This window comes from Chionomys nivalis, chromosome 1, assembly GCF_950005125.1.
Source record: "Chionomys nivalis chromosome 1, mChiNiv1.1, whole genome shotgun sequence".
NCBI lineage: Eukaryota > Metazoa > Chordata > Mammalia > Rodentia > Cricetidae > Chionomys > Chionomys nivalis.
This window is the reverse complement of record NC_080086.1, coordinates 103,758,592-103,785,417: the sequence shown is the minus strand read 5'-3', so window position 1 is coordinate 103,785,417 and position 26,826 is coordinate 103,758,592. Positions and strand designations below refer to the sequence as shown.

General features: G+C 48.7%; 1 protein-coding gene across 3 annotated transcripts in view; it reads left to right on the top strand.

Annotated features, from left to right (window-relative positions):
• The window catches only part of Asap2 (ArfGAP with SH3 domain, ankyrin repeat and PH domain 2), a 155,309-nt gene that overhangs the window by 15,074 nt on the left and 113,409 nt on the right, over positions 1 to 26,826 (top strand). Inside the window, exon 1 of one of the 3 annotated variants that reach the window (XM_057789720.1) lies at positions 20,962 to 21,116. The exons of the other annotated variants lie outside the window; for them this stretch is intronic. The gene's annotated coding sequence lies outside the window, so the exon portion shown is untranslated. Of the gene's footprint in view, positions 1 to 20,961; positions 21,117 to 26,826 lie in introns of those variants that run through there. 3 annotated transcript variants of the gene reach the window in all.

Below are 26,826 nucleotides of genomic sequence, written 5' to 3'. Positions count from 1 at the left end.
GTGGAGAGGGGGAGAAAGGCCAGAGGCAGGGAGTCTTGTAGGAGGATTAGCCATTGTAAGGTGGTGATGGGCCTCTGAGTTAAAGCGCTGGGAGGGTCGAGGAAGGAATATGTCAGAGCGACTGCCTGCTCACTGTCAGCCCTGTCGCATAGTTGGGAAGTTGTGGGCTTGTGGCCTTCATTCCTTCCTTCACTGCAGCTTTGTACAGGCCTGAGATGCCTGGAGTCCCTGCCTTCCTGGGCAGGATGGAGGAAGGAGAAGCAGTGGTCTACCAGAGAGAGAAAGAGGATGGGGGGTGGGGTGGGGAGGAAGCATCCTTCAGGGGTAAGGCCCTGAAGCAGGACTTGCTCTGCTCCCATGTACCCTGACATATGTCTTTCTTAGCCTGTTGCACATGAGAGGGGCTGAGAAAGCTTGCGCCAGCTCAGGTAACTGGCTGTCTATGTGGAGATTAAGGTTGTTTGCTTGGAGTTTGTGTTTGTTACTATATTAACATACCATCTTGTCCTGCACTTGAGGGACCTGTTTAAAAGTCATTTATGTATACCTAGTTGATTTACAGGAAGCCTGTTGTAGAGCTCTGTACACTGCAGGGAGTGGAGTTTTCCCAGGAGGCCGCAGCAGGGGCCTCTCTGCCAGTTTCCCAAATACCGTGTGCTTATTTCTTGATCAGAGACTCCTGGGCCATGACTTCCAATGCACCTTGCAGCCTGGGGAATCTGTATTTTGGCAAGTTCAGCCTCCTGCCACTGCCGTGGGGCGGTGGTGGTGCACGCCTTTAATCCCAGCGCTTGGGAGACTGGCGGATCTCAGTGAGTTCAAGGCCAACCTGGTTTACCAAGCAAGTTCCAGGGCAGCCAGAACTGCTACACAAAGAACCTCCCCCCCCCCATCTTGAAAAACCAAAGAGGGGAGGTGGAGTCTGTGGGCTGAGTGCTCACCCCTGCCAAAGCTCATCTCTTGCTGCCACTTCTTCCTGTCCGGGCGCCGGGCTGTTTATGAGTAGGAGATTTAGGGAGCTGGTCATAGGGTGTCTGGGAAAATAACCCATCCAGGAAAGTGCCAGCGGGCCATATGGTCGGCTCAGACCATGCTCAGCACCACTGGTATGTGTGTGCTCTCCCAGCCCTCGCCAGGGAGAAGCACTACTTGGATGCTGAGGAGTGGTGGTAGAGGCACCATGAGCCAGCCCCTCTTTCCTGCAGTGTGCGGGGATCAGGGTACCCCTTATAGGCGCATGCTTAAGGGAGCTGAGACGTGGTCACCTGCTCAGGAGGGGTGGGGTGGGGTGTTGATCAGCCAGCAGACTGGAGGAGTGGGGCTCTGACCGCTGTGAGTGTGTGTCCCTTCATCTGCCTCCAGCACCCCCAGCCTTCCTGTACCTGAGATGTTTGCACTGTTAGCTGCTTCCACACCCAGACCCTACATTTTTAGGGTTGTACCCGTCAGTCCCCAGCTGTGAGGGCCGACATTGTGTGAGGAATGAATACCACCAGCCTGCAGCGCTGCCCATGTGGCTAGCTCTGAGTGGTGTCCTCCTCCAGCACGGCACCCACGGCGCTCCTGCGGCTCCCTCTTCCTGTGTTTGTTCTCAGTTCCTGAAACCAGCGGCAGAGTCCTAACAGTGGAGCTCATTTTTCTCTTCTTTTAAAAATAAGCTCTTTCTTTCACTCAGACTCTGTCATTTTCGAAACACTGTTTGGATAAAACAATCCTTTTGCAAGCATTGCAGCCAAGTGCATGCCCCCAATGGTGTTTAATGCTTCATAAAGTCAGATACTGAGACAGAGTTGTCCCGTAGTCTGGAACCAGACCATACAGTGGGTCTTGTCCAGTGAGTGGCCATATTGTTTTCCAGAACCACCTGAGTGTTTGAAAGTCCTCAGTAATGACTTTGTAGAGCTGGCGTGTGCTTGTGCGTGCACACATACACACATGTAATTACAAAGCTGTCTGGGAGACGGATGCAGGAGGATTTCCATGAGTTTCAGGTCAGCCTATTCTACAGAGTAAATTCTGCCTCAAAATAGACAAATACAAACAAACTTAAACAAACAAAGAAAAACCCAGAAAGTGTAAAACATCAATAACAGAAATCCCCCAAAGTGTTACTACCAAGTCAGTGTGTGGGCGCCCAAATTCTGCGCGTGTGCACATGTCTCCGCCTGGTCTCTGAAATTTCATGTGCACTGTGTGCGTTGATTGTTGTGATACTGACTTAGAAATGCTGGAGAGAAGGCCCAATAGTGAGGAGAGTTAGTACCGCTTACTATTAATGCTGGGGTATTAGCTCTTCTGGGAAGAGGTGCAGCTGGTTTGTAATACCCGGACTGGAGGAGCAGCTCAGATGGGGTTATGAGCAGAGGGGTAATTATAATTTAAAGGCAATGGGGTGAATCTCCTAATATGAGGCATTAGGAACACTAATGTCTCTGTGTAACGGACCGTGCATGGTGTGTGTTTGATAAGGAGACATGCTTAGTCTTATAACCCCAAGGAAGTCCTAATCTCAAGTTGTTTGTCATGGGAACAGAGCGTCTCAAGAGATTCTCATCCTCCCTCAGCCTTAACAATATGCTCATGTCAGCTGTCGAGGCTGGTATTCATTCTCATTTCAATGTGTATTTCTGTCTTTGCGTCCTGCCTACTCACTCAGTGTTATTCTTGAGAAGAGAAAGGGGTCTGGGAGGAGAGCTTAATGGTACCCAGTCTTTGAGGCTATTGCGATGCCTCTACGCCCCCCGCCCCCAGTCTCTGTTGGCTTTGCTCTCATAGTTGGTCCCTGCCCTCTCTGAGGAAGGGGATTGGGTAGTTGATGAGGGAGGGAATTTACTTGGGGTTGGTAGCAGAAGGATTTGCATTGTGTTGGCCAGGGTGACAGCACCCATCCTATTTGGTGGTAGATAATAGACAGAGAGGTGAATACCAGTGCTTGGAACACTGAACTTTTCAGACTCAGGCAGCAGTATGTGTATGTGTATGTATTTATACATGCCCTGGGCTACTCAAATGCAAATTCTTTCTGTTAGTACTGAATATATGCAAATTTATGCTGCTTAGTTGACAATGACATTAGGCAACATAACTGAAATTTTCAGCTTTTTCTACCTCAGCATTCAGGTGTGTCAGGAGTCCTATTTCCTCTGGAACTTTCGTGATCATCAGCTTAGAGTTGCTGATGGAGACGCAGTGGCTGCCGAGTAGGGCCAGCATCTGTCCTGAGCGTTGTTGGGCTCCCTTTGGAGGCCTCTGATGGTCTTTACAGGACATAGGAGCCCCCAGAGAAGAAGAGGGGTGAGCTGCTGAGAGCTGAAGGCAACACTGTGGGAGGAAAGTGATGTGTCCGGTCTCACTGTCGGTGCTCATTCAAACACAGAACCCAGCGTATTTGGAGACAAGACGTGGGTGAGGCAGCATGTGCCAAAGGGTTCCATTCTGTCTTTGTGACTTCTGTGATGTACTCTGCGCTTGCTCTGGAGGTGGGCCACTGGGTCAAGACAGTACTCAGTGGTCTCCATAGGGCAAGCGTGGGCCCCGCCTCTCCTGCTCATACTCCGCGAGCGCTCTGTTGTCTGAGCTCTGTATATCCAAGCCCGCACTGAGCTGGGCATTAGGGGAGTGAAGAGCAGGTAGGAGATGTGCACCTAGCCCAGTGGAACAAGCCCCGTGTGTGTGTAGAGCAGGGCGGAACAGTGTTGCTGGCAGATAGGTGGCTGGGGTCCGGCAGGAGCCTGAAGCGACCTTGGGGCTGCAAGGGTGATAAGCGTGTTAGGTAGGTGTGAGTCACCTGCACATAAAACCACTGGAGGCCACATGGGGGATCATGGGAAAGATGACAACAGGAGGCTAGAAAGATTCCTAGGAAGGGACAGGGTACCTAACTGTCCCCCAAGGGACAAGGCTGTGGGTTGGAGAGGAGATGCATTTGGTGGCAGCAGGGAGGAGGGGTCCTGGGTTTGCTCCAGAGAGTAACACAGATGCTGGTTGAAGTTGAGCATCGTGATTCCTGCCGAAAGGATTGTGGTGTGTATCTCCTAGTCCTCTACTGACAGCCTGTCTGTCCTCTCCAGGCACGAGGCCCTTTGCTAATGTGAATAGAGGCTAGCATTTCTGTGAGGTCACTTTCGGAATAAACAGACAGGCCACAGGGGCAGTTGCTGTGACAACAAGCATCCATCATAGCAACCCATGGGAATGCACAGGGTCTGGCAGGAGATCCAAAGGACCCATGATGGGGACCTGCACAGACTGTCATAGGCCAGCACCAACCCCGTTGGCATGTTTGCCATATAACGAGGCGTGTCAGAAACCCTGGGCTGAACTCAGGGCCTGGGATGGAGTTAGAACCTGCTGATTCTAAGCTCTCCCTATCTCCCTAGAGGGCAAACCCACAGCTGTGCTAAAGTGATTGGGAGACTGGCTCCTCAGGGAGGGGTGGAGGGAGCCAGGGAGCTGTGTCCCCACGTGCATCAGGACTTTGCTGCCACTAGGAGAGGAAATGCTAAATATAGTTCCTGCATCTTCTGGGCTACCTGCAGACACCCACAAGGAAAGGAAGGCTGTTGGGAAGAAGCCTGCCTTTCTAATCACGAGGGCTCTGACAAGGGCACGGAGGACAGCGGCTGGCTGTGTCCGCCTGCAAAGCCAGGTGCAGTGTTCCTGTCTCACTGCAAGTGTGGGGTGGGGCCATGGCAGTAAGAGGATGTCTTTGGCTTACTCCATGGTGGACGACGGGGTCGGCTTGCTTCCTGGAAGCCTAGCCTCCCTCCCCCAAACCTCTCCCCGCTTCTGGTGAGGAGAAGGCTGGTTTGTGGTTCTGAGTCGGTGACTTTCCTTGAACCACTTCTTCCCTGTTCTTCCTGGTCCTGAATGTGCAGGAACGGTTTCCTCTTCCCACCGGCAGAATGGAAAGGAAGGAAAGAGAGCATTGCTCATTTCTGTCTCCTGGTGAGGATCCCCTGCCAGACCAGGACTGTTTCTTCCAGGCCACGGGGGACAGTTACTTTCAGATTCTCAGTGAGATTCCTGGCTCTGCCTTCTTCTTTGATCTTGGCTAAGAGGCTGTGTCTAACCCCCCTCCCCCCATGTCAGATACTGGCTCTTGCCCAGCTCAGGCCACACTGTCTTTTTTGTTTTAATTTATTTTTATTTATGTGCATTGGTGTTTTGCCATGGGTGTTAGGTTCCCCAGAACTGGAGTTACAGACAGTTGTGAGCTGCCATGTGGGTACTGGGAATTGAATCTGGGTCTTCTGGAAGAACAGTCAATTCTCCTATCTGCTGAGCCATCTCTAGCTCCCCTAGGCCAGACTTTCTTGATCCTAGCTTCCCCAAAGCGACGGGCCTGCCTAGTGTTTGCATGCCTCTGGCATCCGCACCCATTCCCAAGCTCATGCTGCTGGTTGGACCATCTCTGCCTCCGCTTTCTGGCAGAGATGTGCCTTCCTTGGGCTCTTTCTTGCCACCCTAGAAGGTCAGGTGTGGCCTTCTTACAGTAGGTAAGGGATTTTCCCCTCCTCTCAACTCTGAATCATCACTGCCCCTGACTCAGGACCCTCTGGAATGACATCTGTGCCCAGCAGCCCGGGCCTCCTGTGGCGTCTCCTAGTCTGTCAGTTATCCGGCTGCTTTAATTTTCCTTGACCCAATCCCCCTTCTCTCTTCCTACAGCTCGGCTCACACCCCTGCCAGATTAATTATTCAGCAGCCTCTGTCTCCCCTGAAGTTCAGCACTTGACCTTTTTGGAAGGACCTGAGTCTGGCCCCATCTCCTCTTAATCCCACCTGTCTTCTTTTCTCCTGATTATCCGAGCTACACCCTGAGCCTTATATTTTTATTTTTCTATCTCCTTTACCCTATTAAATCATAAGCTTCATGGGGACAGGGACCTACGATCACGTCCTTGACACCCTGAATTGTGCTTGAGATATCACACATGCTTAAGAAAGGAAGGATGCTGAATGTTTAGGGCCAGCCTGTGTTACTGAAAAAGATCCTGGACCAGAAACCAACAAAAGACAAGAAAGTGTTTGTTGCCGGGCGGTGGTGGCGCATGCCTTTAATCCCAGCACTCGGGAGGCAGAGGCAGGCGGATCTCTGTGAGTTCGAGGCCAGCCTGGTCTACAAGAGCTAGTTCCAGGACAGGCTCCAAAGCCACAGAGAAACCCTGTCTCGAAAAAAACCAAAAAAAAAAAAAAAAAAAAAAAAAGAAAGTGTTTGTTAAATACGTAAAATAAACCAGCAAATTCAGCGTGGGAGACCAGGGGTGGAACACCCTTCCCAGAGTTGTGGAGTTACTGGTTCTCTAAGAGCTTGCCATTTTACAAGTGGAATTTGATGAGTATAGACCCCTCAAAAAGCAAGATCCTGTTTGAATGGATGGCTCAGTTTCACCCTGTGTGGGAGGAGTAATCTTGGTGTTGGGGAAGAAGGAATTCCAGGTTAAACACACTCCTAGCTGCAGGAGTGTTTCTAGATCCAGCCGAGCTCAGCAGACAGAATCTTTGTGTGTCTTCAAATTGCTGTCCATTAGGGCGGGAAATGCTGGCGGTCTGTGTTCGGCATTTCTTTTACTCTGTGGAACCGAGGCTGTTCCTTGTTAGGGAGATTGAGAGATAGGGCTTTGAAAGGGTCTGATTCATCCAGTCTTTGTTTGAGAGGACTGGGCGGCTAACCCTGGCGGCGGTAGCTTCCGATAGCGATCAACAGCTGTAGTGGAGCTGGGTACTAAGGAGGGCTTTGGAGAGTCAGTGGAGCAGCGTCGAGCCCCTCCCACTCTGTGCTCCTGTCCTTCATATTGTCCTGTGGTAATTTACTTATCTACCAGCACGAAGACCTCAGTGCGGGTTACAGGCTACACTGGTGAGAGGCTTTTACTTGGCTCCTTGGTTCTTTGTCTCAGTAGTTGTTTAGTGTTTGTGGGTTTTGTTTTGTTTTCCCCAGAGATGGCTTTTTATAGATTCCCTCAGATTTCACTCTGTAGTAACACTCGTAAGAGTATAGTACAGAGAAAGGAAACAAAATGGCCCGTTTTCTACAGAGCATGTGTTCTGCCTTAGCGTGGACAGCCATCAGAGCGTCCATCTATGTATCTTTCTAGAAGTCCTCTGGACCCGAGCTTAATCACTGGCTTCACCAGCTGACTCTGATGTGGTCCCCCGGGCAAATAATCTCATTTACTTGTTTAAGAAACACATTGCCCTTACTGCTTTCCCGGAGCAGTGTTCAGCGAATGTTAAACACACTTGATTTGTACACCAACTTTGTGAGTACATGTTGTCATCCTGGCCACGTTGAGAGAAGAAAGAGTGAATCAGTAAGCCAGAGCTCCAAGTCAGGGTAGCCTTGGGTTCTTGGTTTGTCCTTGTCCTGCCTTTCCCACCTTTCATCTCTCTGTGTTTGAACTTTGAATCTGTATGATGGGGGACATTCATAACTTGAGATGGGATGAGAGCCCAGGAGCCCTGTTGAATGATAACAACATCTTAAAACTACACGAGGAGGTGAACCTGCTGGGGCACTGTGAAAGCCGACCAGTGGGGCCCGGATCAGACACCCGGGACCTGACCAAAGCATGTTTTCCCCATGGTGAGACTCGAGTTGGGTAACCCTTAAAATGAGGACCGGTAGAGCTGCGGAGCAGGAAGGTGGACTTGCCTGGTACCAGATGACTGTACTGTTGACTTGGACACATCTGGAGTAGTCCGGCATGCAGGCCGATCAGCCTGCGGCTGTGGGGCTCCTCACAAAGGCCCAGCAGCCAGCAGCCACTTCCGGCCCTGCAGATTCCTGATTAACTTTCCATATTGTCTTTTTGTTCGTTCTCTTTAGAAATTCGCTCCCACACCTTCCTTCCATTGGACTTCTAGAAATACCCCCGCTCTTCATGACTCACTGATTGAACATATCCTGTTTGGGGAAGTGTTCAGAGGGATTTCAGAGCAGGCATGTTGCCTGCCAGTGATAAGTGGTGCGGGCAGGAGCCTGGGAGATGGCTCTCCCAGCCTCCTCCAAGGCCCTGGACGTGCGGTGCATCTCCAGAGGCTGTCTTGCACCTTCACCTGATATATCCCTCGCAATTTCCTCCTTCGGTTATGGTAGAGATCCCAGAGTGGTTATAGTGACTAATGCTTAGCTGAATCAAATTAGACATGGGGCCTGGAGTTTGAACCTGGCTGGGTGGGATGACCTTTTGAACCACACAGATGGCCTGTTTTCTTGGTACCAGGATCATATCATGGAGCAGGGAGGGGCTGTGTTCCTGGGGACAGAATTGCTGTCCGAGCCTCTGGTGTGAGGAGAGACAAGGAGGCCCTGCGGCCACGGCAGTATATGCCAGCCTTATCTTCAGATGCTCTGATTTTGCCCGTGACTCGCTCTTATTTCACAAGCTAGAATGTTGCTCCTGTCGCCAAGGCTGGGTGTGTACCTCATGCCAAAGCAATTCTCTTTTGTATAGCCAGAGGCCCTTGGCAGGCTGATAGGAAGCTCCAATGTTAGGGCAGGGAACTCACAGTGAAGTAACAGGAAGAAGAAGAGCTGGGGCAGGCTCAGGCATGGGGGAGGCTGTGGTGTGTTGGAGACACCCGGTGAGAACTAGCGGAATGTTGAGGTGCTGGTCCTGCTGAGTGACTGTGTAGCCAGATAGGCTGGAAGGATGGCACTGAAGAAGCAGTCCACCGTTTTTTGTCAGGGGCGTTGAATCCAAAGGTACCACAAGAGAGTTATCTGCAGAAAATGGTTGAAAGGCAAGTTGCCGAGATCTCCCTGTAAATGGCGTAGAGAAGAGTGAGTGGCGCTAGGCAAGAGCAATGCAGTTTAACCCTGACAACTGCGGTTTAGAGGGACTTGTGGCAAGGTCTGGAGACATGTTTGAGGGTCATGCCTTGGGGTGAGGGATGCTTCTGGCAACTAGTGGGTAAAGCCAAAGATGCTACCAAATGTCCCTCAGTACACGAGAATGCCTCGGCCACGAGGAACCATGTTGTTCTAAGTGGCCTTAGTCCCGCGGTCCAGAGACCCTGAACTGGGAAGTTTGGATGGTGGAGTAGGTTTTAAACAATGTTGTCTGCACCCAAACTTCTCATGTGTGTGTGTGTGTGGTGTATGTGTTCATATGCGTTTAAGTGTGTGCTGTATGCATGCATATGTGTTTGGTGTGTACATGTGTGGAGGCCAGAGGCTGATGTTAGATGTCTTCCTTGATTGCTTCCCAATATATACAAACATATATATATATTATGATTTGTATATAATTATATTATCTTATTTTATTTTTGAGACGGAGTCTCTTACTGAACCCGGAGCTCGTTGATTTGGTCAGACTAGCCGATTGACAAGCCCCAGGGATCCTCCTGTCCCTTCCTTCCCAGCAGTAAGTTACAGGAGTATGCCACCACAGCTGGCATTTGGTGTGGGTGCTGAGCATCCAGACTCAGGTCCTCACGCGTTATGGTAAGCACGCCACCCACTGCACGTCTCTTCAGATTCGTGTATGCTGAAGTTAAGTACCATGTGGCAAAGACCATGGTTTCAGGCCTCCTGGTAACATTAAGTCTGTGGAGCCATTAAACTCTTGGCATAGCCCCGTTCTTTTTATTATTACATTTCATTTACTCTGCGTGTGTGTGCGTATGCATGTGTGTTTGTGTATGTATGTCTGCACATGTCTGCACCCACCGAGCCACCCTGCCCACTCCTATATTCTCATTTTTGCCTGTTGTTATTGTATTTTTCCTAACTTTTAAACTTGAAATGTGCCCAATACAAAATGTATTTGAGGGAGTTATGTTTTTATATCTTCCATTTTTTATGTTAAGAAGATTACTAAAACTAAAACTTAAAGAGCTAGAACTTAATTTAATTTTGCAATTATGAAAACATTCTTAATTCAATGTTTACTAAGTAGGAGGTATTTATCAGAGAGCCAAAGGGAATTTAAAAATTGGTGGAATTAATTTAAAAAAAATTAAAAGCTACTACATCATCATGTGTGTGTGTGTGTGTTTGTTTATGGGAGATAATATTGTGCAGTTTGCTTTTTTTTTTGAGTCAGGGTCTTTATAGCTGAGGTTGGTTTCAAATTCTCAAGTCTCCCACCTCAGCTAGGGTCACAGGCATGCATCACTGTCCCTGGCCACAGCTAGGGTCACAGGCATGCATCATTGTCCCTGGCCGCAGCTAGGGTTACAGGCCTGCATCACTGCACCTGACTGCAGCTAGGGTCACAGGCATACATCACCACACCTGGCCACAACTAGGGTCACAGGCATACATCACCACACCTGGCCGCAGCTAGGGTCACAGGCCTGCATCACTGCACCTGGCCGCAGCTATGGTCACAGGCCTGCATCACTGTCCCTGGCCGCAGCTATGGTCACAGGCCTGCATCACTGTCCCTGGCCGCAGCTAGGGTCACAGGCCTGCATTACTGTCCCGGCCGCAGCTAGAGTCACAGGCCTGCATCATTGCACCTGGCCGCAGCTAGGATCACAGGCATACATCACCACACCTGGCTGCAGTTAATTATTATTATTTGCTTTCTTTTCTTAAAATTAAAAAGAAAGATTTATCTATTTTATAGCATGTGCGTGAGTGTTTTGCCTGTGTGTATGTATGTGTACTGCTTTCATGCTTGGTGCCCATAGAGGGCAGAAGAGAGTGTCGGGAGTTAGGGATGCTGAGAACCAGGGTCTTCTGCAAGAGCAGCTAGTGCTCTTAGCCACTGAGCCATCTCTCCAGCCCCCCAAATTTATTTGCTTCTAAGTACACGCTGACTGCTCCTGGTCCACTTCCCCGTCAATGCTCTGCATCAAACTGACAAGAACCTAGTCTGTGTCCACCTCTGAGAGAGCTGCGAAGGGCTTTTGAGCCAGAGCTGAGTGTCAGCAAGATCCCTCTGAGCCCTGTGGGTGCAGACAGGGCTGGGGTGGGAGATGGTCAGGTGCCTGACCAGAGGAGAGGGAGTGGGAGGGACAGTGTGGACAGGAGGAACAGTCTGACCTCAAGCCGTGGGGGCTGAGGAAGAGGTGGAGTCCAGGAAAAACCCCTTTCTGGTTTGAGTGGGTGGATAATTTAAAATTGTTAAGAAAGGGAAAAAAAAATCCATCTCCAGCTTGTTTTGATAGTTAAGTTGTCTCGGGAATTTTGCTTTTCAGAATGTCAGTGAAAACGGAGAAGTCTGAACAGGCCAGGTTAGGACGTTTCTCACTGGTGTAAATTTTAGATGAAAATACCCTTAATATTTTTGGCCAAAGTCAATTCTGCTTATTTCTAGTCTCTGGGAAGCTTCTGCTTGGTCTCAGGGGCGGCTGGAAGGCTTGATGGTGCGTCCCCAGGAGTGAGGCTGCTCTTGCTGCTGGCCTGGGATAGCACACTGCAGCCCACAAGCTTCTGTCCTCCTTCGCTTGGCAGCGTCTTTGTCTTCACACACAGGGAGGTGTGAACATGGTGTGTGTCCATTCCAAAGCAAGAGTGCTAGACAAGGTGGCTCAGGGTCTAACCTGTGGTTCCTGCAGTTCTGCAGACAGGCATGTGTCCCGAATGCGGGTCTTCTTCTGCGGAGGGAGACAGTCAGCCTAGGGAGGAGTCTCAGGTCTGCTGGGATTATAGGGACCAGTTTGTTAGTTACATCTATAAATTACCAATTCAAATTAGATTCGGTTTTGTATTTGTTCCATCTAAACAACCATCTTCGGAACTTTGGCAGAAATTTGTGTGCTATCTTGGGCAAGTTGTTTTCTCAGCAGGAGCCTAGTTTCCTTATTATGATGTCACAGAGCTTCGGGAAGCCCCTTGGTGCGCGACAGCTTGAGTTCCAGCCCTGCGGTTCTGTTTCTGTTGGTCCGTATTCAACACAGTTTTGCTCTTTAGACTGGGTCTTACCCCTGAGACCTCTGCTACTCACAGGTCTTCCCTCAGGATGAGGGGATGGTTCACTGTCTCCTGGAGTCTCCTGTAGTTCACGTTGCGTTGCTTGGGGAAGGTCGCAGCTGGGCTTTTGTTCCCTTTCTTGCATCCCTTTATCTTGTGGTATAATTTATATGCATTAAAATGCACCATTTTTGATTTTGAGAGTGCTCTCTGGGAGTCACTACTGTAATTACACTTTAGACATGTCCATCACCTTAAAGGGCCCTCTTGTTGGCTTGGTGGTTTCCATAGTGATTTGTTGACGGCTTGGTGGTTTCCACGTAGATGATCCGTGTCTTCCCCAGACACCAGGTTTGACTCCTTCCTTTCAATCTGTTTGCCCCTTCTTTTCCCTCTTGCTCTGTGTTTGGAGAGTGGGGGTGGGTTATTGCCCCTGCCTTGGGCTGCAGGGCTCCTTGTGGTTGTAACTCAGTGGTTTCCCTTTCCTTGCTAGAGGGCCGAGGTGCTGTCTTGAATGGGCGTTCCGTTTTGTCAGATGTTCCTTTTGCACCGGCTGAGCTGACCATATGGTTTTCCCTTTTTAGCTTGTTAGTGTGGCGAGCTCCGTTTCTAGACGCTGCCGACTCTGTGGAAGCCTCATATGTAGGGTAGGCTGAGAGTCTGTGGTGTCGTGTTGGTGCCTGGGGATTCTTCAGCCGCGTAGCCAATCCGGAGCTGTGGCACGGGAATGCTCCCTTGTGGGGGTCTGAACTGTTGAATCATGCCTGTTGCTGCTTTGTTGCTTCAGTGTGTTATAGGAGAAGTGATGGTGTGTCTGTGTGTGGAAAGAGACAGACGACAGGCAGACACTAATTATTATCACAACTCAAGGAGATATGTAGCATTTATTTCCTTTATTTTACAAGTGAGGAAACGGAGGCCCTGCCTCTTGGAAGCTCAGGAGAATTCCGTTCCCCACAGTAACTGAGTACCGTTCAGGCACCAACCGCTTTGTCTCATGTGAGTGGCACCACAATTCACCAATAGCTGTGCCTTTATTTTAATAGCGTAGACTAAATAGAGGCTCAAGAACCTCCCCTGGGGCTTCAGAGCTGCGGAGAGAAGGCCTCCTGTTGCTGAGCTGTCTTCTTGGCCATGGCCTTGCTGCCACTGGAAGGGTTGCGGGAAGGAACTGAGTCAAGATGAAGAACAAACCAGGTGGTTTACTGGCATGATTCAGACAACGTTTTCAGTGTTAGTCCGCATAGACTCATCAGTGTTTATCAGAAAAAGTGCAAACTCACATTCCAGAGTGAGCTATTATGAGCTCACTTACTATCTTTTAGGATAGCAGCCTTAATTCAGTCATGCTCCGGAAGGGACTGCCTCCATATCTAGTAATGATACTGCAGAATCTTGGCCGAACCATGTTGATTCCTTGTGTCTGTGGTTGCTTTGAGTGACAGGTGGTTTTCCTGCTGAGCGGTTGTCTAGTTGCTGCCCTGTGCCAGGCAATGGGGGATTCTGAGATGCTTGTAGGAGAATGCATACCTGAAAACAGAGGTGATTGGTTTAAGTTCATGCTTGTGTACTGTAGACATCCTATCGGGGATATGCGTATCTTCAAATGAGCTCGCATATTATAGTAAGTGAATCACTTACTATATGTGAGTCACTGTGGAATGTAGGCAAGGCGGGAGATGGGTAGGAATGGCTGTAGACCTCAGAAGATGATCCGTGGTAGGAAACAGGTAGAGGGGCAGGGTTTTTGCCACTGGTTGGAAATCTGTGGATTTCAAATATGCCTCTACTATTGGGTAGCTCTGCACTCCTGAGCCAGGTGCCTCTGTTTGAATTTTCTCACAGATACAGAGCTGAAGGTCTGAGTGTCCTTCAGAGGCAGCTGGTCAGAGTGTCTTCTCGTCTTAGAAATGAGACTGGAGGCCCGGGCTCTGTGCTGGAATGACTCTTTCATCTCGGCCAGACAACAGGGCCAGTGGGTGGTATTTGGACGATGGCCTCTTGGGACCACGCACTGGCAGGTCACAGATGGAGATCTGGCCCAGGCCACGGGAGGCACAGACACAGGGCCTTCTTACTGTCAGCTTTCCTCCCAGCACTTCAGTGCCAACGCAGTCGTGTTTAGTGACAGTTTATAGAACAGTGAGCGGGCGTTTACAGGAATCTGTGACAATCTGCTTCTAGGGTCACACATTGGGACTCTGGGTGCTGCAGACTGTGAATAGAACCAGAATCCTACAGCAGATGTTCAGTTGCGTGATGACGGGGCTGTCTGGTGTTGGGCAGTGTGGTTCTTGGTTCTTTGAGTCCCTTTGGAAGCAGTAAGGGAGAAGAGCTGGTGACCAGACAGGCCACCGTTAGCTCATCACCTGTGAGTCATCCTCATGCCGGGCGAGGCCCAGGAGAGAATCTTCTGCTCATTACCATTTTGATTACCTTTTCTTTTCGTCTGCTCCAGCTCTTCATTTATGGTGGGAGTTTTCTCCCTTTGGGCAGCATGATGCTAAGAAGGTGGACTTTGGTTGTGTGATGCCGTCATAGAGGCTGTTAGATTGGTTTGAGGCCGTAGCGTTTCTTCACTCTCGCCCAAAGACCACAGAGGCTCCTAACAAACAGCGAAGAGCAGGATTTTGTTCTAACAATGAAACGGCATCAGAACACGATGGTGTGCACGTAGAAATGTTCCCGCTGAAACCCACTCATTTGTACAATTAATATGATTGAATAATTGTGGTTTAGAGATCAGCGAAAGTAAAGGAGGCGTCAGTGGTTCATGTGCCTGCTCCATCTGGGACTGCCCTGGACAGTGGCTGTAATGCTGCAGAGGGAACACGTAAGAGGGTTGGTCCCGTTGTGTAATGATTAGCACTCTGGACTCTGGGGATGGTCTAACAAAAGTCTTTCCTTCACTCTCCTAGAATAGGAATGCTTTGCCCTTGGCGAACCTTGGAGTTTGGGGTAAGGCACAGATTGTAATCTCTGTTGGTGTTAGAACTCAGAGGGAAAGTGTGACTCAATCAGGGAAGTCACTGCTAAAAATCCTATTTGATTTGAAGAAGCAGCTGCTTGCTGTGTGTTATGCAGATGAATTTAATTAAAATACTTCCCAACTCTAGACCTGTAGAGGATCAAAGATGTCAATGTGTTTTTGCAAGAGACATCTGGAGCTAAATTGAAGCTTGTTTAATGTGATTTTACCCAGATTAAGGTAAGACAGAATCTGTGTAAGTGGGTCGTCTGGTGTGTATTCTTCGTTCATGTCTTTGTTTCAGGACGCAGTTTGGGTTACGACCCTAGTCACCCGAATTTTGAATTTGTGCCTTCTAGTATTCCCAGCCTAGTGTTAGACAGAAGTTCAGACAGCAAGTGATGTGGCCAGCTGGTTGAAGGATTTTGGCCTCCCCCACCCTCTCCTACTCCTCCCCGTCAGAAGCAGGATGTATGTTTTTATGAAGTAACTATATAAACTTTCCTTTGGTGAATTGGTAGAAAATTGCTTTTGTAATAAATCCTTCTTACAATTGTAATACACTGAAATTATACATATTGGGGGCCATAATGAATCATTAAAACTAGAATCCATATGGGCGGTGGTGTCACACACCTTTAATTACAGCACACGGGAGGCAGAGGCGGATCTCTGTGAGTTTAAGGCCAGCCTGGTCTACAGAGTGAGTTTCAGGACAGCCAGGGCTGTTACACAAGAGATATCCTGTCTTGAAAAACCAAAAACCAAAGCAAAACAAAACCCCTAGGATACAGTTAAAATGCTTGCGAATGAAATTCTAGGCTTCCCTGATGCATAGTAGACAGATAAATGGAGAAGGAAACACACACATGCACACACACACACACACGTGTGTGTGTGCACATGCATAGCCATGCATACACCTGCTTGCCCGCACACACCCACACATGCATACACATGCTCTCGTGCGCACATGCACACACACGTGTGTGTGTACATGCCTACCCATACACGCACCTGCTTGCACACACCTACCCACACATGCACACACATGCTCGCACACGCATGCACACATATGTGTGTGCACTTGCATACCCATGCACATGCCTGCTTGCACGCACACACATGCAGATTGCAGAGCAGTTTGTGACAGTTAATACGCACAAGCACTTGACACATTCTACACACCAAATGGAATTGAGCGTTCCCATGAAGCCCTTCTATAAGAGCCAGGGGTCTTGTTATTTGCTGTGTCAGCTGACAGAATTGCTCACCTGGGTTGTCACAACAACAGTTGTAGCGCAGTGTGAACAGTGCCTGTGACTGCCAGTTACCACCTGGGCAGTGTGTAGGCAGTGGGTTTGTAGTCTAAGAATCTATGACTTTAGGTTGAGTATGTTTACCCACACCTTTAATCCCAGCACTTGGAGGCAGAGGCAGGTGGGTCTCTGAATTTCAGAACAGCAAGAGCTGAGAGAGAGAGGAGAGGAGAGAGATGGGTGCACGCGCGTCTGCGCGCGCGCACACACACACACACACACACACACACACACGAAAAACTTTCCCCTAGGCCTTGTAGAAGGAAAACATCATGTAAACAGTGTGGTTGCGTGACTTCTCTGCCAAGAAAAATTATTGTTTTACAGGGTAACCTTATGGTACATTTTACCAGCACTAATTGGACTCATACCAGGGTAGGACTGGTTCATGGTTCATGCAGCCTGACGTCAGATGTAAGCTTTTTATCTATGGCTCAGGAGGACAAGTCACTAGGCTACCTACTCTGCTGCATTGTGGGAAAAAACTCTGTGGTGGTGGTTCACTATAGGCATCCATGGAAGGTGGGTATCCATGGAGGATGGGCATCCATGGATGGTAGGTGCTCACGAAGGGTGGCTGTCCACAGAGGGTGGGTATGCACAGAGGGTGGGCGTCCACGGAGGGTTTGTGACCATGGATAGTAGGTGTCCATGGAGGGTGAGTGTTAATGGAGGGTGGGTGTTCACAGAGCGTGGGCGTCCACGGAGAGGGTGTTGCTGACAGGTGCCATGCATGCTGGGAGCTAAGCTTTTCCAGGGCTTCCCGTCTGAGGAAGACCGGTCATAGCTTTGTTGAGCACTGTGTTTTTCCAGATCTATGGAGTGATTAGTGTGGAGCTGTTGTCACTTGGGGTGACTTTGGGGTCCCTGAAACATGGCCAGCCTGCATAGCTCTGGTCTTATCTGTGCTTCCTCAGGCTATTTACTGTGCTGGGTGTGGAGAGTTCTGTGCAAACAAACCCTAAAGCCATTAGTCACGTATTTATTTCTGGTTGCTTGTCAAAGTGATGACGGTTTCCCTCTGTAACCTAAACTTAGTTTCCAAGTCTTTTTTTAAAAACGTGTCTTGCTCAAATGTCACTTTGCTTCCCAAACAGCACCCTGCTCATTCATTCCTTCAGTCTTCAAATGCCTGCTGGTGGCTGCTGCTTCTGCACTAGCTAACAGAGCCTACGAGAGCCCTCCTGGTGAAGAACACGGGGCTGGCCGTGTTCTGCCTTTGTTTCTCCCACCTATACACATTATGTTACCTGGTCTGTGTCTCTCCACTGCAATGACACTTGACGCACCCTGTGGGACAGAGCCTCTGCTGCTTCTGCCTCAGAGGCTAGCCCCGGGCATGGTGCCCGAGTCAGAACTTGGTCACAGTGAGTGTTTTTGCTACGGCGAGTATTTTTGCTGGGGTGGTGTTTAGGACTCGGGTGCAAGAGAACAGACCACCCCCCATGCTTGATTGCATAATCACCAAACTATTAAGACTAAGCCCAGGGAAGACAGATTGTTTTATTTCAAAAGGGCAGAGAGTTGTGTGGCCTGAGATGAGGGAGGAGTCCAATCACACATCAAGAGACCTAACTGGGGACCTTGGCTGTGTCCCTGGTAAAGCTGATTGACTTGGGACAGGTGTTTACATTTACCGCCCCCCCCCCCCCAAAAAAGGGTAGAATTTTCTAAGATCTCTTCAAAAAGAATTCAGACTAGACTTTTAAATAAAGATTTATTTTTCTTTTATGTGTATGAGTGTTTTGCTTGCGTGTATATTGTGCACCATACGCATGCTTGGTGCTTGCAGAGCCCAGGAGAGGCCGGCGGGTCCCTTAGAACTGGAATTGCTTGCTTGTAAGTAGCCACGTGATGATGGGAACCATATCCAGGTCCTCTGCGGGAGCAACAGGTGCTCTTAACTGAGCCATCTCTCCAGCCTCCATAGTAGACTTAAAAAAAAAATCTCATTTATTGTTGCTTTTTAATGCCCAGAGGTTGGTGTCTGGTGTCTTCCTGAGTCGTTCTCCACCTTATTTTTTGAGACACAGTCTCTTACCTATCCGACCAGACTGGCTGCCTAGCGAGCCCTAGATATCTTCTTGTCTCTGCCTCCCTGGCACTGGGATTACAGACGTGCATCATTGTGAGCAGTTTTAACATCAGCAGGGGAGTGTACTTATATAAGCGTTTTACTGGACCGCATCTCCAGCCCCCAAAGAGGTGTGCTACTAAGAACAGGTGGACATATGTCCTGTTTTGTTCGTTCATTCGTGTGCGCAGTCTCATCCTGTCTCCAGGATAAAAAGAAGTCGGAAGTCTTCAGTTCTACCTTCGGCAAAGCACACCCGAGTCTCTCTGCTTGATGCTTTTGATCCTGTTTGCCTCCAGATTGCTCAGCCCATCCTCAGTCCTTGTGAGAAGGCAACAGCCTCCACACGTAGCTGTCTGCCTTGAGTCTGTTAGCTCTGGAGTTCTGAGGCACGGTCTGTAGGGACCTAGTGCCAGTGCCGGGGTGGCACCGTGAACTGCACCTCCGTTAAGGAGACTGGCTTGCCCTTCCCCAGAACGGCCTCCATCTTGGACTGATTTCAGGCCACCAGATGCTTTGGGGAGTCTCAGATGCGTGCACTCCCCATTTGCTGCGTTTAGCAATTTGCCCGCCTAAAAGGATATTGGCCTCAAGGCCTCATCACCTCAGGGCTTGTTTTTTGCCACAGCTTAGAGCCTTTGTGTTCGAATGTTTTGCGGATGGGCTGGTGGCTTCTGTCAGAACAGCCAGCATGATCCGGCCGAAGGCACACGGATGCTCGACACAGCAGCGTGGGTGTCTGAACTTAAAGGGTCCTCTGGTCCCAGATTCCTCACCCTGAATTTGAGGATGCTAATAAGTCATCAGAGAAACGAGAGTAGTTTGGGCAATGCATAGGCCAGTGCCAGGCTCGGAGCTGTTGGCCTGCAGCTGTCTCTTTTAGCTTTGTACATCCTAACAGTTCCCAGCCTCGATAGGTTGTCTTTACTCGGAATTTTGTGTCTCTTAGATTTATAACCCCGTATTAAGCTTGGTGGAACTAGTCAGCTGTCACTCCCAGGCCCTCTTCCTCTCTTCTGCTCCCATCCCACTCTGATAAACCTCTCCATGATGTGTGTCCTCCAAGCTTTTAGTCATAATTATGCCACACTTATCCAGAGGTCAGACTTTTAGCAACCTCTACCATCTGGAATGTAGCCATGAACCAGACAGGAAAGGCCCATGAGCTCAGCTGCCCCGGTGTCCCACCCTGGCTGATGGGACGATACCCAGCTGACGGCAGGGAGAGGTGGCAGGTGGCAAAGAAGGCCAACACCCCGGAAGGGGCTCTTTTTTCACCCCACACTGACATTGGGACCAAACCAGCAACCTTCCACGTGATGAGAATCCTTGATGTCCCTACCCAGCCATTCTGAGAATTGAGATAGTGCTGAATGAAACCTTCTGCTTTCTACACACACAGAGCACACCGGATACACAAGCAGACAAAACACCCATAGAAATAAATAAATCTAAAAAGGAAAGAAAACAGACTATAAAATTGACTTCTCTTGGATTTCCTTCCCCCCTCCCAGATCCATTAGTGGGGCTGGGGAGATGGGCAGTGGGTAAAAGCATATGGTATCCAAACCTGACAACCTGAGTTCAGATCCCCAGAACTCACCTAGAGAGCTGGACGCAGCAGAGAGCATCTGTAATCTCAGCACCGCTGCGGTCAGATGGGAAGTGGACAGGAGAGAGCTGCTCTGGAGTTCTGGGCCGGCTAGCCTGGAGTGTACGGTGATGCAGACATGGCAGAAACAACGAGAGAGACCGTGCCTCCAGAGGGTGGAAGAGAAAAATCAACCCCCCAAAGTTGTCCTCTGACCGCCACATGTGTGCCCCCACACCCCCTGAAAATCTCTCGGTATTTTGCCGTCACTTTATCTGGATATTTAATGTCTGTGAAACTTTCCCATGGTTGAGTATGGGCAAACGTACCAGTATATGGGAGAAAGGCGGGTGTGAGACTCACTTTCCATGCTGTTGCTGGTTAGCTCCCCACGGGACGCCAGCCCCTGAGGCTTTGACTTCCCCATCTGTGTATCCACGTCTGCTCCTCTCCCAGGGTTGCTCTCAGAGGTGCAAGCCTCTCTGGTGTGGGAATCCCTTCCACTTCCTCCTGTTTGCCCTGCCCACCCCTTCCACTTAGGTCTCCTGGTCAGATACTTGGTAAATTTTCTTAGCTGGCACTTGTAGATTGAACGCCGTGTTGAGTGGAGTAGAGCTGGCTTTCGTGTTCTGTCACATAGACTTCTCCAGGCTCCTGAATCTGCAGGGACATTCTGTGTGTTAAAGAATGTAAATTTCACCCATCCACGGCATCTTAAAAGCCTAGAGTTTTAGGTTTCTGGGTGATTTAATTTTTTTTTTTTTTTTTTTTTTTTTTTTTTGGTTTTTTGAGACAGGGTTTCTCTGTGGTTTTGGAGCCTGTCCTGGAACTAGCTCTTGTAGACCAGGCTGGTCTCGAACTCACAGAGATCCGCCTGCCTCTGCCTCCCGAGTGCTGGGATTAAAGGCGTGCGCCACCACCGCCCGGCCGTGATTTAATTTTTGTATCCACATGAACAGACTGCATATTTTGTGCCCGTATAAGGGCTAAGAGGTTGTCACTTGGTCAGGGTCATACTGGTGGAACCCAGGCTGGCCCTTAGGGTTGGGGGCTGCTTTGCTAGAGGGTCTTTCTTTGCTCTGTCACCAGAACAATTGCTGTCTGATACTGCCTTTCCCTGCTACAAAGCTCCGGTGTTGCCCTTACTCCCCGAGGCCTCTAAGTACGGACTGAACTTAGAGCTGAGTTGATCTTGTGCCGAAGTCTGGACCTCAGCTCCGCCTTAGCCTCCCTGCTCCTGTCTCTTTTCTGCTCTCACGGCTCCAAGGGAACAGCACTGCCTTCCTTGTGCGGTAAGTTTCACTTCTGTGATGATGCCGTGCCTAATGGTTTCATACTTACAAACTCCAATCACGCATTTGAGCTTCATCTTGTGCTCGGCTGGAGAGTGATTTCTGGGGCTCCATAGCGCTAAGGCTGCCATAAGCACTTCCTGAGAGCCAGCCAGACTTGTTCTAAAGCAGCATTTTCCAGCCTGCGGGTCAAAACCACTTTGGGGGTCGAATGACCCTTTCATAGGGTCGCCTAAGACCATCGGAAAGCACAGGTATATTTTCATGAGGATCCATAACTAGCAGAATTACAGTCATGAAGTAGCAGTAAAAACAAGGTTATGAGGAGCTGTATTACAGAATCACAATGTTAGGAAGGCTGAGAACCACTGCTCTAGAGGAGAGCTGTTGCTGAGGTCAGAGATGACTCCCCGAGAGGAAATGGCAGGTGGACTCATCTCCTGGATTGCTTGTCTGATTTACCAGGGTGGGCAGTATAGGTGGCTGGTAGAGGAAAGGTCAAAAAAATTGCCAGTACCTGGTAGAGCCTTATTTGTCTCTGCAGGCCAGCATTCTGGGACTAGCTGAGCAGCCTTGCGTGCATTGGTACTTCCAGGACAGGGGCACCTTGGGGAGGTGCCATTGGCAGCGTGTGTGGGATGTGGCCAGAGGGGTCATCCTGCAAACATGACTGTGTTCCCAGGTTTTGCTGTATGTTGCTCTTGTTGAGGGCCAATCAGGACTCTGGAATGTCAGGTTGCACCTGTGTCATCAAAGCACTGTGGGTCGTGGTGGAAGGACAGGCAGATGGCGGGATAAGACAGTTAATCTGGATCGATAAAGGATTTGTTTTTATTTGTGTGTGTGTGCGCGCGCGCGCGCAGGTGTCCAAGGAGGCCAGTGTTTTACAGGCAGTTGTGAGCTGCCCAGGATGGGTGCTAAGAGTCAAGCCCTGGTCTTCTGCAAGATCAGTCAGTCTGTGCCCTTAACCTGGAGCCATCTCTCCAGCCCTGCAAATTTACTTATTCCTAAGCCTTGTTTTACACTCACATGAGATTCCTACCATGACCGTCTTGCACATCTGTTACAAAGCTCTCATAATGCGTGTGATCTTGGAACTGAAACACTGCCTTCACTGCTGTCTAATATCTAGCCAGACAACGAGGGGCATTTAATATTTTGACATTTAGGTTCCCCCCCATGGGTTTGCCATGTGTCCTTGCATTCCTTTATAGGCATCTTGCACATGCAGAAGCCTGCAGAGACCAGCAGAGGCATCAGATCCCCTAGAACTGGAGTTACAGATGGTTGCAAACTGCCTATGGGTGCTGGGGGCCAAACCTGTATCCGTGCTCTGTTACCCAGAGCCATCTCTCGAGCCCACATCTAGTCTTTTATTTCATGGTACCTGTATAGAGGTGAAAGGACAACCTGTGGATTGGTTCCTTCCTTCTATCGTGTGGGCGTAGGGGTTGGAACTCAGGTCGTCAGGCCCGGCAGAAGTGCGTTTGCTCACCGAGTTGTCTCACTGACCCGGTCATCACCCTTTTCTATTAAATCAGGTGCATTTAGGGAAGTCCTGACAGATGAGAAGGAATTAGGGTGTCAGCATGCAGCGTATGATGCAGGAGGTAGAGCCTTTATGTTGTTGAGGAAGCCATTATATGCTATAAAGATGCTGACACCCAAGAGACATCTGAGAGAGGGGCCAGACCAGGCCACGGATGCTAAGGCCCTGTGTGACTGAGCAACGTGACCGAGGTGAGCCCGTTGAAAGAACTGACAGACCAGTGTATTCGGGAAACAATTTGAAAGACTTAGTAAGACACTAAGAATTCAAGAAGGCATGCAGCTAGTGGATGCCCAGTCTGCAGCCCCCTGCCAAGTGCCTTGACTTTTAATAGCTCATTCCAGCCTCCACAAGTCACCAGTGCTCTCTGTCCTTGACCCCAGCTGGTCCGGAGGTGCCAAAGAAATCAGAGTTGTCTTTTGAAAGTTAAAAAAAACGAAAACAAATGGCGTAATGGAGATACGTTCTATGCATAATGTATTTGCCCGCTTGAAGTTGTGAACTCAGTGAGTTTGCTGGAGTGCCTCGTTGTGCAGCCCCCTCGAAAGTAACCACGTGTAGTTATCTCAGAACTGCGCCTCTGCTCCCCTGCAGATGGACCCCCTACTTCTGCCCCTGCTAGCCAGTGCTTTTTCAGTTGTGGGCTTTTTTGTTTGTGGTATTTTGTTTTTTAGTTTTATACAATGAAATCATGGTACATAGTCCCTGTGGTGAGCTTAAATCGTTCTTAGACCACTCTGTTTTATTACTGAGCCCTATTACATGGGCATGCCATACTTTTAAAATCAGTTTTATTAAGCAATGGACAGTTGAGCTCTTCCTAGGTCTTAGCTGTAATGAGTAAGAGCTTCTAGGAACATGGAAGTTCAAGTCTTTGTGCATTTCTTTCTTTATTTTTCTTATTTTCTTTTTTGAGGCAGGAGCTGGCCCTGAGCTGGTCACTGTCTCCGGCGTTTTACTCCTGAGTTCTGGACTACAGGCACTCACTGCCACGTCCAGAAGATGTTTTATTATTTGCTTGGGTAAGCAGTAAGATTGGTGCTGAGTGGATTGAGGTTGTTAAGACGCTGCCATTCTGTTTTCTCAAGCCGCAGTATCATTTCCAATTTCACTCGCAACATGCATGAGTTCAGTCCCTCCATCTCTGTATCAGCAGTCGGCATTATCAGCCTGTCTTGTCATTTTAGGGTTGTGCTGCGGGGTTTCCTTGTGATTTAACACACATATCCTGTAACCATGGTATCCAGAATTTCATGTTTTCACTGGCCTCTGGGCATTCATTCTATTTGATGTAGCTGTCTGGACTTACTCTTTATGTATGTAATACACACACACATATTATGAAATGTGTTACAGGAGAGAAGATGCTAAGATGTTGAATGTCTCTCACTGGAAGGGACTGTCAAGAGAAAGTGAACGTTTCTGTGGCTCTCAACCTTCCTAATGCTACGATCCTTTAATATAGTTCTTCATGTTGTAGTGATGTCTGATGTATAGGATACCTGGTACGGCATCCCCAAAGGGGTCCAGACCCACAAGTTGAGAACCACTGGTTTAAGTAGTGATGGTTCAAGGCAAGTTTGTGAACGGTATACTGTGCAAAAGTGTTGTAGGTATTCTGGGAGCTGGATTAAAAAAACCCTTACAGAAAAAATTTAAATGATTCATGGTCTGATTTATTTTTTTAAGAATTCTTGGGGCTAGAGGGGTGGCTCAGCGGTTAAAAACACTGGCTGTTCTTCTAGAGGACCTGGGTTCAAGTCCCAGCAACCACACAGCCTCTCACAACTGTGACTCCACTCCCAGGGCATCTGTCATCCTCTTGTGCGGTCTCTGCAGGCACTGCACACATGTGGGGCATGGGCATGCATGCAGACAAAATGCCCTGGTATAGGAGGTCCTTCTGTCTACGTGTTGCTTTTATTGGCTAATGAGTAAAGAAACTGCTTTGAGCCTATAGCAGGGAAGAACAGAACTAGGTGGGGAAAGCTAGGGTGTATGCTGGGAGGAAGAAGGGCAGAGTCAGAGACACCGTGGAACTGCTGGAGATAGATGTGCTGAAACTTTGCTGGTAGGTCACAGCCTTGTGGCGATCCACAGATTAATAGAAATGGGTTGAATTAGTATGTAAGATTTAGCCAATAAGAAGCTAGAGCTAATGGGCCAAGCAGTGATTTAATTAATACAGTTTCTATGTGATTATTTCAGTCTAAGCTAGCGGGGCGGCCAGGAACCAACAAGCGGCCCCTTCCTTACTACAATGCCCACACACATAAAATAAAACAAAGGAGACAGATTGAAAGTCTTCTGGCATTTCTACAGAAATTCTGGACCTGGAAAGGTGGCCCTTTTGTCTGTGTCGCTGTGTCAGGCTTCCCCTTCTCAGGGGTGCAAAGGACTTGCCCAAGACTTTGAAGGCAATTTAGTGAGAACTTGTGAGGCCCGAGGTGCCTCAAAGATTCCTGAGAGGTTCTGTAACATGGCTATAATTTTTTAAAACCAAGAATATCTCTAACAATGGTTAAAAACTCTTCAGATTTGCATGTGGCACTGGAGAGATGGCTCAGTGAATAAGAGCAAGTCCTGCTCTTGCAGAGAACTTGAGTTTGGTCCCCCGGCACTCACACTGGGTGGCTTACGACCTCCCGTGACTCAAGCTCCAGGGTGATCTGATGCCTCTGGCCTCCAAAGGCACCTGCAGTCACATGCATACACTCATATGTGTAATTAACAATTATAATAACATTTAAAAATGTTTGCATGCTAAAGCACGCATCTGCAGGCATAAGGGGCTACTACCTAAACATTCTAAGCTCTGCATACGCCATGGGTGGAGGGGTGTGAGGGCGTCGGATTTATTTGCATGCCTGTTGGCACCCAGTGGGTGTTGGGGGACTTAGGAGCTAGAGTGCAGAGGCTGGAATGGCTCCAGTTACACAGCTCTGCTGTTTTAGTGAAGGTGTTTGTGTAGACAGAAAGTTGGAGAGGAGTCAGTATACAACCGTGGTTATCCTAATCAGCACCACGTTCATAGATGCTGACCCTTTCAGAAATATTCAAGGAGAGCCGTCCCAGGGTCCTCTGCAAAGACAGGTGATCCCAGTAGCCCAGTTCATTTATTGATTTTTTTCAGGTTCTAGGATGGCAAAGACAAAAAATTAGCCACTTGGTGATCTCCAAGATGTTAAAGTGATGGCGTGTGTGTGTGTCTGTGTGTGTATGTTCCTATGTGTGGTATGTGTATGTATGTTTTTTTGTATGTGGTGTGTGTGTGTGTGTATGTTCCTATGTGTGGTGTGTGTATGTATGTCTTTTTGTATGTGGTGTGTGTGTATGTTCCTATGTGTGGTGTGTGTATGTATATCTTTTTGTATGTGTGTGTCTGTGTGTGTATGTTCCTATGTGTGGTGTGTGTATGTATGTCTTTTTGTATGTGGTGTGTGTGTGTGTTCCTATGTGTGGTGTGTGTATGTATGTCTTTTTGTGTGTGTGTCTGTGTGTGTATGTTCCTATGTGTGGTGTGTGTATGTATGTCTTTTTGTATGTGGTGTGTGTGTGTATGTTCCTATGTGTGGTGTGTGTGTGTATGTCTTTTTGTATGTGGTGTGTGTGTGTGTATGTTCCTATGTGTGGTGTGTGTATGTATGTCTTTTTGTATGTGGTGTGTGTGTGTATGTTCCTATGTGTGGTATGTGTATGTATGTCTTTTTGTATGTGGTGTGTGTGTGTATGTTCCTATGTGTGGTATGTGTATGTATGTCTTTTTGTATGTGTGGTATGTATGTATGTTCCTATGTGTGGTGTGTGTATTATGTCTTTTTGTATGTGTTGTGTGTGTATGTTCCTATGTGTGGTGTGTGTATGTATGTCTTTTTGTATGTGGTGTGTGTGTATGTTCCTATGTGTGGTGTGTGTATGTGTGTATGTCTCTGTGTAAGTTCCTATGTGTGAGGTGTATGTGTGTCTTTTTGTATGTGGTGTGTGTGGAGTGTGTCTGTGTGTATGTATGTTTCTATGTGTGGTGTGTGTATCTTTTTGTATGCGTGTGTTTCTGTATGTTCCTATGTGTAGTATGTATATGTGTGTCTTTTGTATGTGGTGTGTGTGTATGTGTTTGTGTCTCTGTATGTTTTTATGTGTTATGTGTGTGTGGTGTGTATG